At 32.5% G+C, this 17700-nt stretch overlaps 1 protein-coding gene across 7 annotated transcripts in view; it reads right to left on the bottom strand.

Moving 5' to 3' along the window:
• Positions 1–17700, bottom strand: part of LOC147833028 (uncharacterized) — a 425349-nt gene that overhangs the window by 268240 nt on the left and 139409 nt on the right. Inside the window, exon 4 of one of the 7 annotated variants that reach the window (XM_087290191.1) lies at positions 4546–4730. The exons of the other annotated variants lie outside the window; for them this stretch is intronic. The gene's annotated coding sequence lies outside the window, so the exon portion shown is untranslated. The remainder of the gene's footprint in view (positions 1–4545; positions 4731–17700) is intronic. 7 annotated transcript variants of the gene reach the window in all.

The raw sequence follows: 17700 nt of genomic DNA, 5'->3' as shown, positions 1-17700 counted from the left end.
GGACACCGGCCCTCCAGGAACAAGTTTGGTGACCACTGATCTATTGTATCTATCAATCTACCTACCAAAAGGTTGACTTTGAAATGAAGTTATTTTTTTTACACAGACATTTATTAACAAATATGAAAAAACAGTAGACTTGACTGCAAAATCAAAATGAATCAAAAATGAAATATGCATTAAGAAACTGACCAATTACTATTATTTGTGTAATATGAGGTCATTCATTTATTTGGGGTCAGTACTGTTTTAATGATTATTATTGGCTATTCTTGCAGGGATGGCACTTTGTCCGAGAGAGAGGTGCTAGCCCTGCTCCTTCCTGTCAGTGATTGTTTTCATCACAGTTCTCCGCTGAATCCATGCCAGATATTATTAGGGCAGCAGTGAGCCAAAACATTGATGAGTCCTTTTCAACTTTCAAAACAGAACTCTCAACCAAGAAGAGGCAAAGAAATGAGCAATCATCCGATGCTGGCTGATGTCGCGGTATAATAATGGCTGCTGACTGCTTGAATTGCTTTCAATTACAGACACAGGCTGAAAACAAAGAAGGATCAAGGGTAATTACACCTCGGGGGAAATACATCAACGTCACATTACTCAGCATTTCCAGCTTGATTTGTGATTACTTGTGTGCAACTTGTTCCTGCTGTATACCTGGCGCACTGTCATCCAAAAAAACACGAAGCTCTGGTTAACAAGCCATATTTTGAGCCTCTTAGACAACGCAGCACGTCCCATTTGATCATGATAGCATGCGATCAAGCATTGACCCTAAATGATTAAGTCAAATTATGCCTGTAAATGAAAAAGTAACGAGTTGAAGGTCAGCTAAAGGTGAATTACATGCCATTCTGTGTTCAGTTTCTGATTTCATACCGTGTCAAATCAGCCCCTAATGATGTCTTTGATTATAATTGCTTGAAGCTCCAAGCAGATGAGCGAGTCACTGGACACTCGTGATCGTTCAGAGATTTATTTCTCACACAGATGCTGGGAAACATTTATTTTACTGCTGTCATTGGTGATTCATATATTGCAAAGTCACACAGCAAATGTCAGATGCACAAAAGAATGAGTCTGTTCAGTTTACTGGAACAAAATGTATCCATGAATCCAATGTTGTCTGATTTTACGAAAACAAAAACAACATTTTATACAGCTGGTTGATTTTTGGCGAATCACAAAAATAGCAGTGTAAGGCAAGCCTTTAACAAGTTCATTTAACCGTTTTGTGCTATTCTGGATGTTTTCATCCACTCTGGTGATTTCGAGTCTTATTTTGGCCATAACTTATTCTGTGTTTCAGCTATAGTGAAATGCGTTTTGGTGACAAGTCTTATTTTGACACATATTTTGAGAAAATGCTTTAAAATTTTTAAAGCACTCAACAATACACTCACTACCTTTTTGTCATGTTTTGGATGAAAACATCCACTAAATTAAACTGCTGTAAAAATGCATCAGATAATTATATTTAAAAAATCATTGATCTGTTAATCAACCTCAGTTCTGATCAAAACTGCTAAATTGCTTAGAAAATTACCGGATTTAACTCTTTAATTGCCAAATTCGTAAATGAAGTCACTGATTTGGTGAAAAACACACAAAGTGACATTTTCATTATAAAAAGTAAAGACTGTTTTTTTTTTTACCTTTTACTTTTTTACCTTTTAAGTCTTGGATGTGAAACAACTATCTTTGATTAAAAACACACAAACTGACATTTTCTTTATTAAAAGTAAAGAAAAAACATTTTTTTTACCTTTTAAAAAAGGTAAAAACCTTTTACTTTTTTACCTTTTAAGTCTTGGATGTGAAACAACTATCTTTGATGCATTTTTTTGGTTAATTTCCATTTTTTCTCCCTAGTTTACTGTTGGTGGCTGTTTTTGCCCCATTGACTTCCATTTTAACCACATGTTTTAGATTACAAAACAATGACACCATATAATCATGCATTTTAAATTGTTGGTGGTTACCCTTATTGGGAAAAGGTCAAATTTGCAATTTTTCCTGTTGATCATCAGTTGGCACCATTAGCCCTTTAGATAGGCCTGTGCAAAAAAGCTCTGGATTATATATGAAGTATAATAGCAAATTAAATCATGTGTATGTGTGTCTGAGTGTGAGGGTGACGTTTACACACTTACAGTACATTAACGTGTCTGAGAAAATCAAATTATCCATCTCAGCTCTCAGAACTACATGGAGTAAACAAAAACAAAGACTGTGTATCTCTAAACCAACACATATGGTTTTAATGGAAGTCAAGACAGCCTGACAGTAAATTAGGGAGAAAAAAATAAAACTCTTACAATGCAAAGCCAATGTTGTTACTAATCGTTCACGTCCAAGACTGTGATAAAATAAAATAAAAATCCAGTCCACAATTACTTTTTATATTAAAAATATGTAATTTTGTGTTTTTTTTTTTTGACCAAATCAGTGACATCATTTATAATTTAGGCAATTAAAGACTGTCTCATTTCAGAGGCTGGTTCCTCCGAAGCATGCAGACTTTAAAGGTGAGTCCTTCGAAATCCAAACAGGCTGAACTGAGTGCTTTAAAATGAGACGATCTCGCCTACAGAGGACAGATCTCATCACCAGGCAACCATAAGAGCTGCTGTTGATAAGCGGTAATAAAATTTGTAATGATTTCTTTTCAAGGTGATTTTAAAACTTATTTTAAGCGATCTAAAGGCAAAACAAGGTTTATAAAAGCTGGAAATATATTTTCTTTGATCCATACATGTACACATAAAAATGTTAATCGTTTATAAAATCCCTTGTTTGTAAGACATGTCATACTCTTTTTGTTTTTTAAAATGTGTTTAGATATGGAAGTAAAATAAGCCTTAATCATACATTTAAGTTTTCTTTAAAAAACATCCTGCTGTTCGAGGCTGCAAAGGATCCACCGGTTGTGTTCTTCATTACATGGGAAACGAAGAACGTATTTTGAGGCTGCTTTTAAGGAACCTACACATTTTTTTTTTTTTAAATGAACCTTTGTCGTGCTGCAATGCCGCAGCGCACTTCGAATGCATCTGTCGGAGAATGCAACCTCTGTAATGAGACACAGCTAATAAGTTAAAATCCTGTAATTTTTTTTAAAAATATTTAGTAGTTTTGACCAGAACTGAGGTTGATTAACAAATTTATGCAAAAAAAAAAAAAAAAAGAATAAATGTATCAGATGGATTTTTAAAGCAGTTTAATTCAGTGGATGTTTTCATCCCTACATGACGAAAGGGTAGTAAATTTGCCCAGTGCACAAGGGTTAATTGAATAAAACGCATTCAGTGACTAAAGTGTTTCAAAAGATTCCCAAGCAATGAGACTAATGATTTAGTTCCTTTTATTAAATCAAAATAAAAAAATCTGTGACCAGATCAGTTCAATATTTCTGTCTAGTGTCATTTCTTTTTAGTGATTCCCAAATATCCTCTGTGAAGAGATTGATCTGTAAATCATTGTGAGATTTTAGTGAATTACCCTTTTGACCTGGTTCATTTAAGTGAACCAAAATAATGAAGAGCAAAAAGGGATTCTTATGAGTCTGTGCGTTTTCCATTGAATCAATTGCATTAAGTGCAACCGGTATATTTCAAATAGCTCCCAAACAATAACAGCACAAAAGATTCATTTCATGCTATTCATTTCCACTGAATCAAATAAAATTTGACTGACCATTTTGGTACCAGCATCAGTTTAATTCCCAAATAATTAAATCTTTAGAGCCTACTCTTTTTAGTCCAACAAAAACAGAATAGAATCAAGCATATACTGTACAAGACAATGCAACACTACAAGTGAATCTATGACATTCTAATTCCCAATAGAAGAACTCTTCTCAGACTGTTCATTTTAGTGAATCAAAGGCAATCAGCACAATCAGCAGAGTCCAAATAACCAAACAATAAAGCTCTTGAGTTGCTTCTTTTCAAAGATACTGATTCAGGAATGAATGATTTGTTTAAAGTGGTCCTTCATGAATCAACCACAAAACCTGTTCAAGTTAATCTTGTGAGAATTTAGTTGGTGTAAAAGCATTTTTAAAATGCATCAGAGTTATACCATCAAATGTCAATGGAACTGTATGGATTTTATTTATTTATTTTAATATGTCTTTCGCAAAAAGCATTAAAAATGCTAATGAAACTACTGAGGAACCTGAAAAGCACAACATATTCCACTGTATGATGAAGATATTTCATTATACAACATTCAATATTGTTGTACGTTGACATTTATTAGAACTGTATAGACAATCTTTAAATAAACATGCTTAATGAAGCCAGCAGCACACATCTACAAAAAGGCCAACAAGTCAACAGTACAAATACTACAGTCTTCTCCCTCGATCCCACCGTGATCTTATCGAGCAGAGCAGATATGACAGGTGTATTGATGACCTAAACCTTCAGTAATTACCTGGATCGCTAGTGTTTCCCGAACCAGCATTTTGTCAAGGGAGAAAAGGGACCAAAAGAACAAACAATCAAGGCTTATTTGCCACCAGGAGCCATTGATTACCTTTCTGTCTGGATGAGGACCTCCAGCAGGCTTCTGATGAGTCCTCGTCAGGCTTTCTGCAGTTAACAATCCAAATCAATGTGGCCTCCTCATTTCATGCTCTTTCCGTAGCCTCAACTGGATGTGGTTTGTCATTTTATCTTTCTAGTGGCACTGTGTGTGGTCATGTTTAAAAACTTCCAGGCCTACAAAAAAATGTATAAAATCATTAACTATCTCCATGGAAAAATTGATTCTTCCAGAATAAATCCCTCAAGATCTAGCATGAGCTCAAAGTTCTTAAGAGGCCACTGTAAAATATGCTAGGTTCCACACAGTTCTTGTCTATGTCCCAACACAAACCAATTAAGTTAACTTAATCATTCATTTTTTCCTTCAGCTTAGTCTCTTATTTATCAGAAGTCGCCACAGCAGAATGAACCACCAACTATTCCAGCTTGTTTAACGGAGCGGATACCCTTCCAGGCGCAAACCAGTATTGGGAAACACTCATACATTCTCAAACACACACACATACACCACGGCTAATTTATTGTCTTCAATTCACCTATAGCGTATGTCTTTGGACTGAGGTGGAAACTAGCACCCGAAGGAAACCCACGTTAACATGGGGGGAACATGCAAACTCTACAAAGAAATGCCAACAGACCCAGCTGGGACTTGAACCTTCTTGCTGGTTCAGTGCAAATCACAAAACAACCATGCCGCCCTGTTAACTTAAGTAGATTGAACATAAAACAATTAAGTTGTCAAAAAAGTGAGATATTTTTTTCTATTTAACAGTAGTTTGAACAAGCATCAAAAGTCTTTTTTGTGTGTAGGTTGCTCAAAAAAAAAAAAATTTTAGCATGATTTCGACTGTTTATTTATACAATGCAAGTCAGCAGCAGTGTGTAAGAAAACATTGGACTTCCTTTATTGAGGGATTCTTCAAAATATATTTATTTTAAAACAGTACTGACACAGACTGGAAACAGTGGAAATTGTGCAAATCTGGTCTTTGTTTTTTACTTTCAGATTTTTTAAATTCCTTATGAAATGAACGGAAAACTTGTCCAATTACAAAATTTTCATTAAATAACAAAATCAAATCCAATTTAATGGGACAAAAAATATAAGATGATTAGGTAACGATTGTACCGCGAATGTTAGTCATGATCATACTCGTCTTGAGTCTATGGGTACCCTCAGAAATAAAGGTACGCGGGCTGTCACTGAGGTTGTACCTTTTTAAAAGATACACACTTATACTAAAGGGTACCTCAAAAGTATATATTAGTACATAAAACATTTAAGAGGAACACTTTTGTACTTTATAGGTACTAATATGTACCTTTGAAGTATTAATATGAAACTTTTAGGTACACGTTTGTACCTTTTGGAAAGGTACATCCCAAGGACAGCTCACATAACTTTTTTTCTGAGAGTGTAGGAAGTTCTATATTATTAAGTGCCATTTTGTAAACAGATGCACAGTATTTAAATGAGTTATGGGAATCTCTCAAGAAGCATTCAGCTGTTAAAAAAAACTGCCATAACATGAATATTTCATTTATTGTATCAATAAACTTGATTGCATGAAGTCAAACTGCATCTGAGACTGTATTGCTACAAAGCTTTGACATTCTGACACTACATTTAATGCAATACTGTCATCTCATTCTGACCACATATGTTTGTTAATATATGTCAGCTACTGGTTAAATGTAATAAATCATTAAATACTATTACTAGTGCTCTTTAAAATCTGGCAAACGATAATCAAGAATTGTTTCTAAACACATTACAAATGCAACAAATGTATTGCTAAAACAAATTACAAAGACACTGAACAATGCTGTGCTGAATTGTGGACTTAATGAGTTTTTCCCTATTTCTATGTTTTTTGGGCGAGGCTAATACTGTACATTGGCCTGGTGACACACAGCCCCACCTAAATATGTTTAAGAAATATTGTTTCTCCAGCTCAATCTTGAGTCACTGACAATCAGAATAAATACTTTTTTTTTTAAACAATTGGAGTGTTCCCTAAAAAACGCACCCAGAACTTATATAGACGGTGCCTATTTTTCAAAGATTTTGAGACTTCTCTGTTTAGCATTCAAATTTGTCTAGGTGGATAACACATTTTTCTGTTGTGTGACAAACTCATATTTTAATCATTATAATATTTTTAATATCACATTTCCTGGATTTAGTATAAACTATATATTGTATGGGTGAAAATTATCGATTTTTCTTTCAAGCCAAAAAATCATCACGATATTAGAAAAGATTGTGTTGTATGAAGTATGAAAACTTTTTATAAATATAAAAAGATTTTTTTTAGCATTTAGCCAAATTAAAGTTGACTTTCTCTGCATGTTTTGCTCACTTATTCAGCTCAGGCGATACATAAATCTCAATTTCCAAAAATTAAAACCAACATCTGAAATGTATATTTTAGAAACGGCTTCTGACAATGGTCACCTCAGGTACACCTCATGTGCTTTATTCAGTGTTAATGCTTATAATGTGCGGTTGAATGCCATTTTACATGACAGTTATCCCCATACTATTGAAAGCAGATTCAGCTCACCTCAGATCTTGACAAAAAAAGTAACCATTTGAAATTGAACTTAAGAACTGTGACTCAGTGCAAGCCAACACATATCAGTTATTAAGCATGTACATTTAAGACTGTTAAGGAGGTTTAATATGTAGATTATAAACCTTACCATTTCGCTGGAGTGCAGTGAGCGCAGCATTCTGTGACTTTAAATTTCTGTTGTGTTTTGTTTGATGCAAACACACAAATTGCTTATCACTGCAAATCTAGTCACGTAGCGTGTTGTTAGGACACAGATACAATGTAACCTGCTCACCTAATGTTTATGTTTGTAATATTTATATTGTTTGCTAATTAATAACCACCTCTTGTAGAACTCTAAATCTGCGTCTCTTTTCGGAGGCTACTATTGTCCACTGGAGGTCACATTTGAGTCACGGACACATACTTTGTGAGCCTTCCTAATTGAAATGCGCTGTTTTCCACCAAGGCAACATAATTATAAGGCAATATAATTGGCTAAACTGGCATTGGTTGGGTTAAAAGAACCAAAACAAATAAAGACGTTCCGGCATGTGATGCACATTTTCAAAGCAGAATTTCTGACTTCAGCATTGTGTTTCAGATAAACAAGATGTCATGCTGGCTAACAACGAAGACAAGGATGGTTATCTTTTAGGGGTTTTATTCAAAACAATGTCACTGTATCAGGGTGGTGAAGCAGGAGAGTGGTGTTAGCGATCTCATCAACAGTTCACTAGGTAAACATCTAAAGATGAGCGATCTCAAACATTGTTCATTTAGGTAAACACTAAAATAGCTTAGTCACTTCCCTTATTCAGTTGTTTGTGCATCCAGAGGTACAAAGGAGACATCAATGGAAGAAGAAGAAGGAGAGAAGAAGTGAACCATCCAACTTCGATACCGGATGGATGTGAGTGAGAGGATGAGGTGGGATTATATAGTGTCCAGTGATTGTTGGTACAGGTGCAGGTGATTAGTATGCAGGTGATTGGTCGCGGGATTGGTGAGGGAGAGCGGTGATTGGAACTGCTGGAACGAGCCGTGGGTGTGACACAAAAATCTTCACTTAGCATGTTTCTTAAATATCTGCAAACATATTATGGTTTTTTATGCTTTAGAAGAATCAAAAACTTGCACACAGCACCTTTAAGACTGGTTTCATGTTCCAGGGTCACATTTAACCACACAATGTTGTACCACATTCTCTATTTTTTCCAAAACTCTTTACTTTAAATCAACAATCTTTGTTACTTTAAGAATTGTAAAAGCTTATAAGGAATGAGAAGACCACTTAAAATAACTACAGAATTCTTGCTAAATGAACAACCTTTTTCACAAAAAAAGTTTTAAGCTGTTCCACATTCATTCAAAAAAAAAAAAAAAAAGTTAAAATCTCAGGTATCAAAAGTACTTAATGTAAGATGAAACTGGAACAACACAAATTGAGAAACGAGTCTCCAAAGTGCAGAGTGGCCAGAGGGAACGGGGCCTTCATTACGCTTGTGTTAATGTGAACTACAAAACATGAGAAACACCACAGCAAAACTGGAGCCTTTCTAAATGGCGTTCTTGAAGGTCATAGAATCGCTTCCAGAGACAGCTCAATACGGCCGCACTTTTAATGTCTTTCTCTCTGAGTCTCATGGGGGCCGATGCATTGTTTTCCCAATCTTGGATTCTATTCAAAATGTGTGTTTTGTCAATCTTCGGAGAATTCAGCGATGGCCTGAATTTAGCGCGAGACATCTGCCTGCGCAAACGGACAGGCTCATCTTTACAAGAATCGAATCCCCAGAGGACTGACCTTGGGAAACTCCATTTGATGTTTGCAATACACTGGTAATGTGTGCCAGGGGATTGAAAAAAAAAGAAACTGGGCCCAAATACAAAGCATAAACTGGGACGAGCAAACTGAGTAGGCGCGAAAAAGAGGCCATTAGAAAAATAATAAGGCTACTGCTATTGGAAACACATTAAATGAATCCGAGAAGTGAAATCATACGCAAATTAAATTCGCTAAACTCTGCTTGTACTGTAATCTAGATGACTGAACGAGCTCTGTTTAAATGAGAAGCTTGCAAAAAAAGGTCAGAATGATTAAGTGAAGAGCAACAAACAACAAAACTCTGGAATAAATTTAGTTTTCTAGCCTTCAAGAGAGTTTTCTGGTGAAACTGATAGATCTGTGCACAGCCATGACTTCAGAGTGAGCTCTGCACTCACAAATAAACCATGCTTTTCTTTGGGTTTTCAAGGCAACAGGTTTGATTTCTGTTGAGTTTGTTATGGCGAATATGAGATGTTTGCTGATATTTTTATACAACAATGGCTATACATTAAATAGGAAAACTATATGCCCTATATTCACAACTGTTTAAAAGTTTGGGGTTGTTCAGAGTTAGTTTTTAAAGAAATCCCATGTGATGAAATTAAAATTATTGTAAAACTGTTATATAAGATATAATATAACTTTAAAGCAACATGTTTGATGTCTGAATAATTTGCTACAGTAAGACAAAGAAAGACAGAAGAAACATTTTTATACAAGAAATAATATACTTCAAAAACCCCTGTGTCCTGCAATCTTATAAAGTGCTATAAATGTACTGTTCAAATATCTGAGACCTCTAAGATCGATTTATTGACTAATTGATTGATTGATTGATTGATTGATTGATTGAAGTTCCGATTGATTTTGTTACAATTACAGTAAATTAAAAATAATGTCAAATATTGAAAATAAATCTCTAATAATTTACTGATAGACTGACTGACTGACTGACTGATTGATGTACTAAATAATTAAATTACAGCTACAGTACAACTAGAAATAATGTAAAATGTAAAAAAAATAAGTATTAATTCTAATATTTGATTTATTGATTAACGATGCAAACCATTTGATTACAATTTAAGTAAAAACAGAAATAATGTCAAACGTTTTAATAATAAATCTCTATTATTAATATTCTCTATTATTTGACTGATTGATTTTCCAATTAATTGAATTACAATCACAGTAAAACCAGAAACAGTGTCAAATATTTTTTTTTAAAATACAATTACCATAAAACCAGAAACAATGAAATTATTGTCATTTACAATAGTTTAAAATAACTTATTTAGTTTAATTAAAATATGTAATATGTTAATGTGTAATATAAAATGCAACATACAGTAGAATTACAATTTCAGTAGAAATCTCTAATTTATTAAAGTTTAATAAGATTTTATTGTTTCATGGGATTACATTTTTATTTAAAATTACAGTAAAACCAGAAATAATGCAAAATGCTTGTAAATTATTTTTTTTTTCAATATAACTTAAAGTATAATATATTTTTAATATAAAATATGTAAATATGTATATTTATATGTATATATATATAATTATATATATATATATATATATATATATATATATATATATATATATATATATATATATGTATGTATGTATGTATGTATGTGTGTGTGTGTGTGTGTGTGTATATAAATATATATATATATATGTGTGTATGTATGTATGTATGTATGTACATATATATATATATATATATATATATATATATATATATATATATATATATATATATATATATATATATATATACATACATACATACATACATACATACATACATACACACAGTTGAAGTCAGAATTATTAGCCCCCCTGATTTATTAGACCGCTTGCTTATTTTTTTTCTCAATTTCTGTTCAACGGAGAGCAAATTTTCAACACATTTCTAAACATAATAGTTTTAATAACTCATTTCTATTAACTGATTTACAAGTTAAGCCTTTAAATTTTAAGCTGTATAGAAGTGCCATGAAAAATATCTAGTAAAATACTAGAAAATAAATCAGTTATTAGCAATTAGTTATTAAAACTATTATGTTTAGAAATGTGTTGACAAAAATCTTCTCTCCGTTAAAAAGAAATTGGAGGGAAAAAAAATAAGCTGGGGGGGCTAATAATTCTGACTTCAACTGTATATATTATATATAATGTTTCAAAATATTTACATTTACTAAATTTTCCATTAGTTTTATTTTTATACATTTTAATGTAAATTTTATTAAAAATGTAACATTAAATGATTCTTATATGCTTATTTACTACACTCTCAGAAATAAAGGTACGCAAGCTGTCACTGGGGTGGTACCTTTTCAAAAGGTACAAATTTGTACCTTAAAGGTCCATGTTAATACCTCAAGGGTACATATTAGTACCTAAAAAGTACAAGTGTTCCTCCTAAAATTTTTAGGTACTAATATATACGTTTGAGGTACCAAATTGGACCCTTCAAGTATGTGTACCTTTTAAAAAGGTACCACCCCAGTGACAGCTTGTGTACCTTTATTTCTGAGATTGTACTCGTGAAACATTTATTATAAATACCATTGTTGATTCAGCTTCATAAAGTAATTTTCTAAATACTGTGATTAAAATCTACACTGTGTTGACCAGTTCGACAGTTCAGATTTTGATCTATTTTCCTTTATATTAAACATTTAACACACTAAAATACATAAAATAGCATCTAAAGCCAACCACACAAATGTTTTAGGAAAACAGTCACGACTTCAAGGAAATCTGAATGATCTTCAAATCCCATTAGAGCGCTTTCCTTGCCAAACCTCTAATCTTCTATCAACCTGTGCTGTGATTTTTACTCCATTATGGCCATGTCCAATACTGACACAACATCCTTCTCTACACAGGCGTGACCTATAGATTATTCCAGTTAGATTACACGACCCCTATTTGACCCGATCACTGCAGTCATCAATAAAAAAGCAGAGATGAAGCTTCAGCTGAAGTCGTCCTTGTGTGGAAAACATCAAACTCTAATGCTGTCCTCATGAGACCTGATTCTCAGCTCAAAGCTCGCAGGTACATTTGGCCTTCAACAAATCAAGCGATGCTAAAGAGCTACAGTAAAGCTAGACCGGAGCATCTGGACAGACAAAGTGGCTCCTAGGAGAAGCATTTAGAACTAATGTATAACCCAATAAAATCCATTCTGATTGGAGTGCACAGACATTTATTCCCATCTCAGACACAACTACTCAGACATGCTTTTCTCTATATTTACCTTGGGTTAGTGTTTTACTGCTCTCGAGACAGATCGGGATGTCTTCAAGGAGAAGAGCATTTGGTAAACTTACTGTGTAGTTTTGTGAAACTTTTTTTTAAGAGAGTAAGAACGAGAGAAAAGCGGGCATGAGAACTACATTTTTAATGCACAAAGGTTGTGCAAAACTGGTTTATATCACCTTGAATTATATATAAAATATGTTATATTATATTATTTTATACTGACTTATATTATACTGAATTATGCTATATTAAATTATATAGCATTATATTATATTATATATATTATATTTTTATATTATATCATTTTATACTCTATATTATACTATATTATATTACATTATATTAAATTGTACTATATTAAATTATACTTTATTGAATTGTATTGTACTGAATCAATTGTATTAAATAGAATATATATATATATATATATATATATATATATATATATATATATATATATATATATATATATATATATATATATATATATATACACACACACACACACACAACAGTTCTGTCTGGTTCTTGAATATATATATATATAAGAAATAAAGTATATATATATATATATATATATATATATATATATATATATATATATATATATATATATATATATATATATATATATATATATATATATATACATACACACACACACACCATACACTTATCAATTTACAAAAGTAATTCAATTCAATTCACCTTTATTTGTATAGTGCTTTTACAATGTAGGTTGTGTCAAAGCAGCTTCACATAAATAGTCATATTAAATTGGAACAGTACAGTTTTTTTTTTAGTTTAAGTTTAGTTCAGTTCAGCTCAGTTCAGTGTGGTTTCTCAATCCCAAACCATGCAAGTTAGAGGCGACAGCGGAGAGGGAAAAAAAACTTAACGATTGGCGAAAGTGAAGAAAAAAAAACTTGAGTGAAACCAGACTCAGTTGGGCACCACCATTTAATTTCTCCGCTGGCCAAACGTCTTGTGCAGAGCTGCAGTCTCAGCGGCGGAGGCTGAAAGCTCCGGCTCTGCCACAGCACACTCGCTAGCCAGATAAACTGACACTGAGCTGGAGTCTTGCATCTCTCTTTATACGCCAGACACAGCCCATTGATTGGCACAAACCATATTCAGGTATACATTTGCCATACTCTCTTTAAATTATTACATTATATTATATTATATTATATTATATTATATTATATTATATTATATTATATTATATTATATTATATTATATTATAAATTTTTATTGCTCAATTTCTCATTTCCTTGGAATTATTTTGTTAAAAAGTATAAAGACATCAATTTGTGAGCTTCAGAGGAATGATGTCTAAAAATGATTAAATATATAAACTAATTAAAGATTTATGTGGACATAAGATTTCATTGTAAATTAATTTATATAAATTAATCAACATTATATGACCTGAACTGCTTAGCAAATGTGATAGTGTTATAAATCTTTTGGTCCATAAATATTTAAGCTAGTGTTTTATAATGGATATATGGATATAATTTATGCATAGCTACGTTATCAACTCTCATATTATGCAGTGATGCCAAATTAATGTAATTGTTCATTAAGTTTTATCAAATGATGGTCAATTACTGTGTGAAAAGAAAGCCTTCTTTTACAATTTCACTCACTCCTTAACTAACTTCCTTTAAGTATTTAATTCAAAATGGTTTCAAAAATTCAAAATGAGTTTTTTCTAGGTATTATATTATATTATATTATATTATATTATATTATATTATAATTTATTATATTATATCATATTATATTATATTAAAATTGTTTAAACTGTCATACTGGGCAGAGTGATGTGTACAAATTCCCAATATCCACATTTTTGTTTGTATTTTTTTATAGTACAATATATATTACTATACAGTATATAGACTATATTAGGGTAACTTTCCACTGTTTCCTAGTGGGCTGAAAAAAATCCGCATTTATATGCATTTCCATTCTCCCTAGATAAAGTGTTCCCTATAAGACGTCTAAATGCACGCCTCGCTTCACCGAATCCCAAAATACATATCTGCACTTGATATCCCCACCAATGATGTTTGCATTTCCTCAAACACTCCCAAGCCGAGTCCTGAGTAATGAAAAAGAAACATCCTCACATTCAATATCATCAGTTTCCACTCATAACCTCAAACGCTGCTAATGCAAAAAATAAGGCATCGTAAAAGAGAAATTAATACTATCAACACGCAAATGTGTGGATTTGCGTCAATCATAAAAATCGAAACATTTTTTACTGATTATTTTTTAAGTATGCAGCTTCACTCATGGGAACCCATCACTCTCTCTATTTTCTTCCTAACAAAGCATCTCTGCATGCAGGTCTTTCTGTCATATTACCTACAATCATGAATTTTTATTGGCAGCAGGGTTTCTTTCCGCCTGCCGGATCTGTGTGTGTGTGTTCGGCTCGCGTCCGCCAACCGCATTCACAATGAGCCGCTCATAAGTGTTCGTCGTTCCCATCATCCTTCACTCAGTGGCCCTGTGTAATCTGTGTATCACCAGCTCAATGCAGCCGAGCCGCTCATCCTCACCCTGTATCTGCTAAATATTGTGTCCGCAGTCCAGCTTTTGCATATTTTTCCACAGCTCGGATGAGAGAGAGAGGTGCTTCTGCTAAAGACGGATTGAAAATGAGCTTCTTCTGAATGGTGTGTAAAGTAACTAAGTTCTGCAGCTGCGGGTTTCTGAACACTTCAGTCACAAAAATACGATGGAGTAGAAAAAAAAAATCACAAGTGTGCTCGGGGATTGCAAAATATAAAAGTTTATGGTAGCTCTTTGAGCAGGAAATCTTTTGTTTTTGGTAGCCTGAAATAAATTAACGTAGCCCAAATAGAAAAAAAAAAACTATTATTTACTACAGAAAAGATTTATAGATTGCGCTGCAGGTTTCTGAATGCTTCTGTCACAAAACTACAGTCGAGAAAAAAAAAAATAAGAAAAAAAGTCTCGTGTGTTCAGGGAATGCAAAATTTCTAAATTCATGGTAGCCGTTCGAACAGGCACTTTATTTTTTTGATAGCCCGAAATAATTTAAGTAGCAAAATAGAAAATAAATGATTGAATAAATGAAAAATATACATGTACACATTTACTAAAGAAAAAGTAAAAAAAAAAGTTATAATGGCAATACATATAGGGAGAGCCAGACAAAATCTGCAGACATTTTTTGTTTTGCTATTTCGATGCATAATTTTGTAAAATAAATAAATAAATAATAATAATAATAAATCAGAAGATTTATGCTGAATGATTTTAGGAGTATTGTAACAAAAATAAATAATTTTATAAAATAAATTATAATACCTTTTTTTACTTTTATTTAATGCTTACAATGCAAATCCCATTAGATGTAATTAATTGTTTAACGAAGCAAATATTTTATATTATATAACTATACTGAAAGAAAAAAACTATTACTTTAAAACCTTGTAAATAAATCACATGATCTTTTTCATATTTGTCAATGATATTACTTAATTATTTAAAAAAAACTGAATGAATATAAATTTACATACATTTACATGTAAAGCAAAAAGTAAACAAAATTGACTCAACAATGGATTAAAAATCTGTGTAAATCTGCATATTTCTGTGATTACAGATTCTGTGTGAGCCTCGTTATAGGCTTCTTCATTTTTATTTTTTTAATAAACAAATTTATTTAAAAAAAAATGGAATATCCAAAAAAGGGCAGCAGGGTGGCACAGTGGGTAGCACAATCGCCTCACAGCAAGAAGGTTGCTGGTTCGAGCCCTGGCTGGTTCAGTTGGCACTTCTGTGTGGAGTTTGCATGTTCTCCCCATGTTTGGCGTGGGTTTCCTTTGGGTGCTCCAGTTTCCCCCACAGTACATAGACATGCGCTATAGGTGAATTTGGTAGGCTAAATTGTTCAGTGTATGTGTGTGAATGTTTGTGTATGGATGTTTCCCCGTGATAGGTTGCAGCTGGAAGGGTTTTGCAAAAACTATGCTGGATAAGTTGGTGGTTCATTCCACTGTGGCGACCCCATATTAATAAAGAAACTAAGCTGAAAAGAAAATGAATGAATGAATGAATGAATGAGGTGCAAGATGTGTTTGGCATGATTTGTAGCGATCTTCAGATCAGCACACAAGTAATTTTCACGTTTTGTGCTATTTAAAGGCTTTTGTGTTTAGTTAGTACAATTTGCATTTGTATAACGTAACTTTTATTAGCAGTATTACTTATTATGTGCACTTTTATATTTGTTTTAACAAAAACAAGTTTAGATTTGTCCACCTGTCAGGTTTTAGAGATGTGCATCACCATATGGGGCATAAGAATAGGTCACGTGTTTGAATATAACTCAGTTTTTGGACCACACTTTGTCATTATTGTTTATTTATTGGTTTGTTGGAAATTAGAACTCAATTTAGAAATAGTTTTGAAGCAAATCTTTGTGGTTATTAAATGAAATGAAATATGTAGACTAATGGATGTTCAGTGGAGTGCAACACTGTTTAAGTAGCAAAGTAAAGGAGTAAAGAGCCAAAGTAAAGTAAAGAGAAAGTAAAAAGGTCACATGGAAAAGGCTCATTTTTTATCCTCGCTCTGAGGATGATCTGTTTAACTGTTTTGCACTTAGATTGTAAAAACAGAGCCCAAAGAATGTATCCTACTCAGCTGTGCGCATATTATGAGCTTTTTCAAAATTTGTGCACATCTTGGAGTTTCCTTTATACATATGTTATGCGATATTCCAGAAGCACATAAAAATAGGTGAATGGAAACATGATGAGGTTTTTGGATGAACTATGCCTTTAATATCTTGCACTGAAATGATCTATAACCTGCACTGCCTCCATTCAACGAGTTAAAACCATCTGAAAAAAATGACTACTTGACTAAAAATATGCTTCCTGTATTGATTTTCTGAGCGCTCAAAGGCCATAGCTGAACAGATCAATTACAGAAAAATACATTATCATATATAGCAGGGCTATTCGACCAGAGCAGCAGGAGGTCTTCCAATTATTGTTTGATCTCAGAATCTTTTTTTTTTTTTATGGAATGAATACATTTAATTAAATGTATAATCAATGCTTATAATAAGAGAGAATGTGTTAACCAAGTATAAATTAGTGAAATGGAAATTTAATGAAGCTAAATTTATCATACCAACAAACTACTGGTTAGCTTTAAGCAATGATGAAAACAAAAACAAAAAGTTAAATGTGAACCAAAAATGTAAAGGTAAATTGAGCTTCGACTAAAGCAAATAAATAAAACCAAAATTAAAAATGAAACTAAAATGATACATTTGCTGTTGTCAAATGATTATACATGATAAAATCACATCCAAAATATAAGTTTGTTTTTATGTAATTTGCGTGTACAGGCTTTGTTTATTTATTATGTATAAATAAAAGCAAATATAAGAAAAATATACAAATATATAGTTAATAA

Source organism: Danio rerio, chromosome 17 (assembly GCF_052040795.2).
Source record: "Danio rerio strain M-AB ecotype USA chromosome 17, GRCz13ab, whole genome shotgun sequence".
Lineage (NCBI taxonomy): Eukaryota > Metazoa > Chordata > Actinopteri > Cypriniformes > Danionidae > Danio > Danio rerio.
This window is presented reverse-complemented; position numbering and strand designations above follow the sequence as displayed.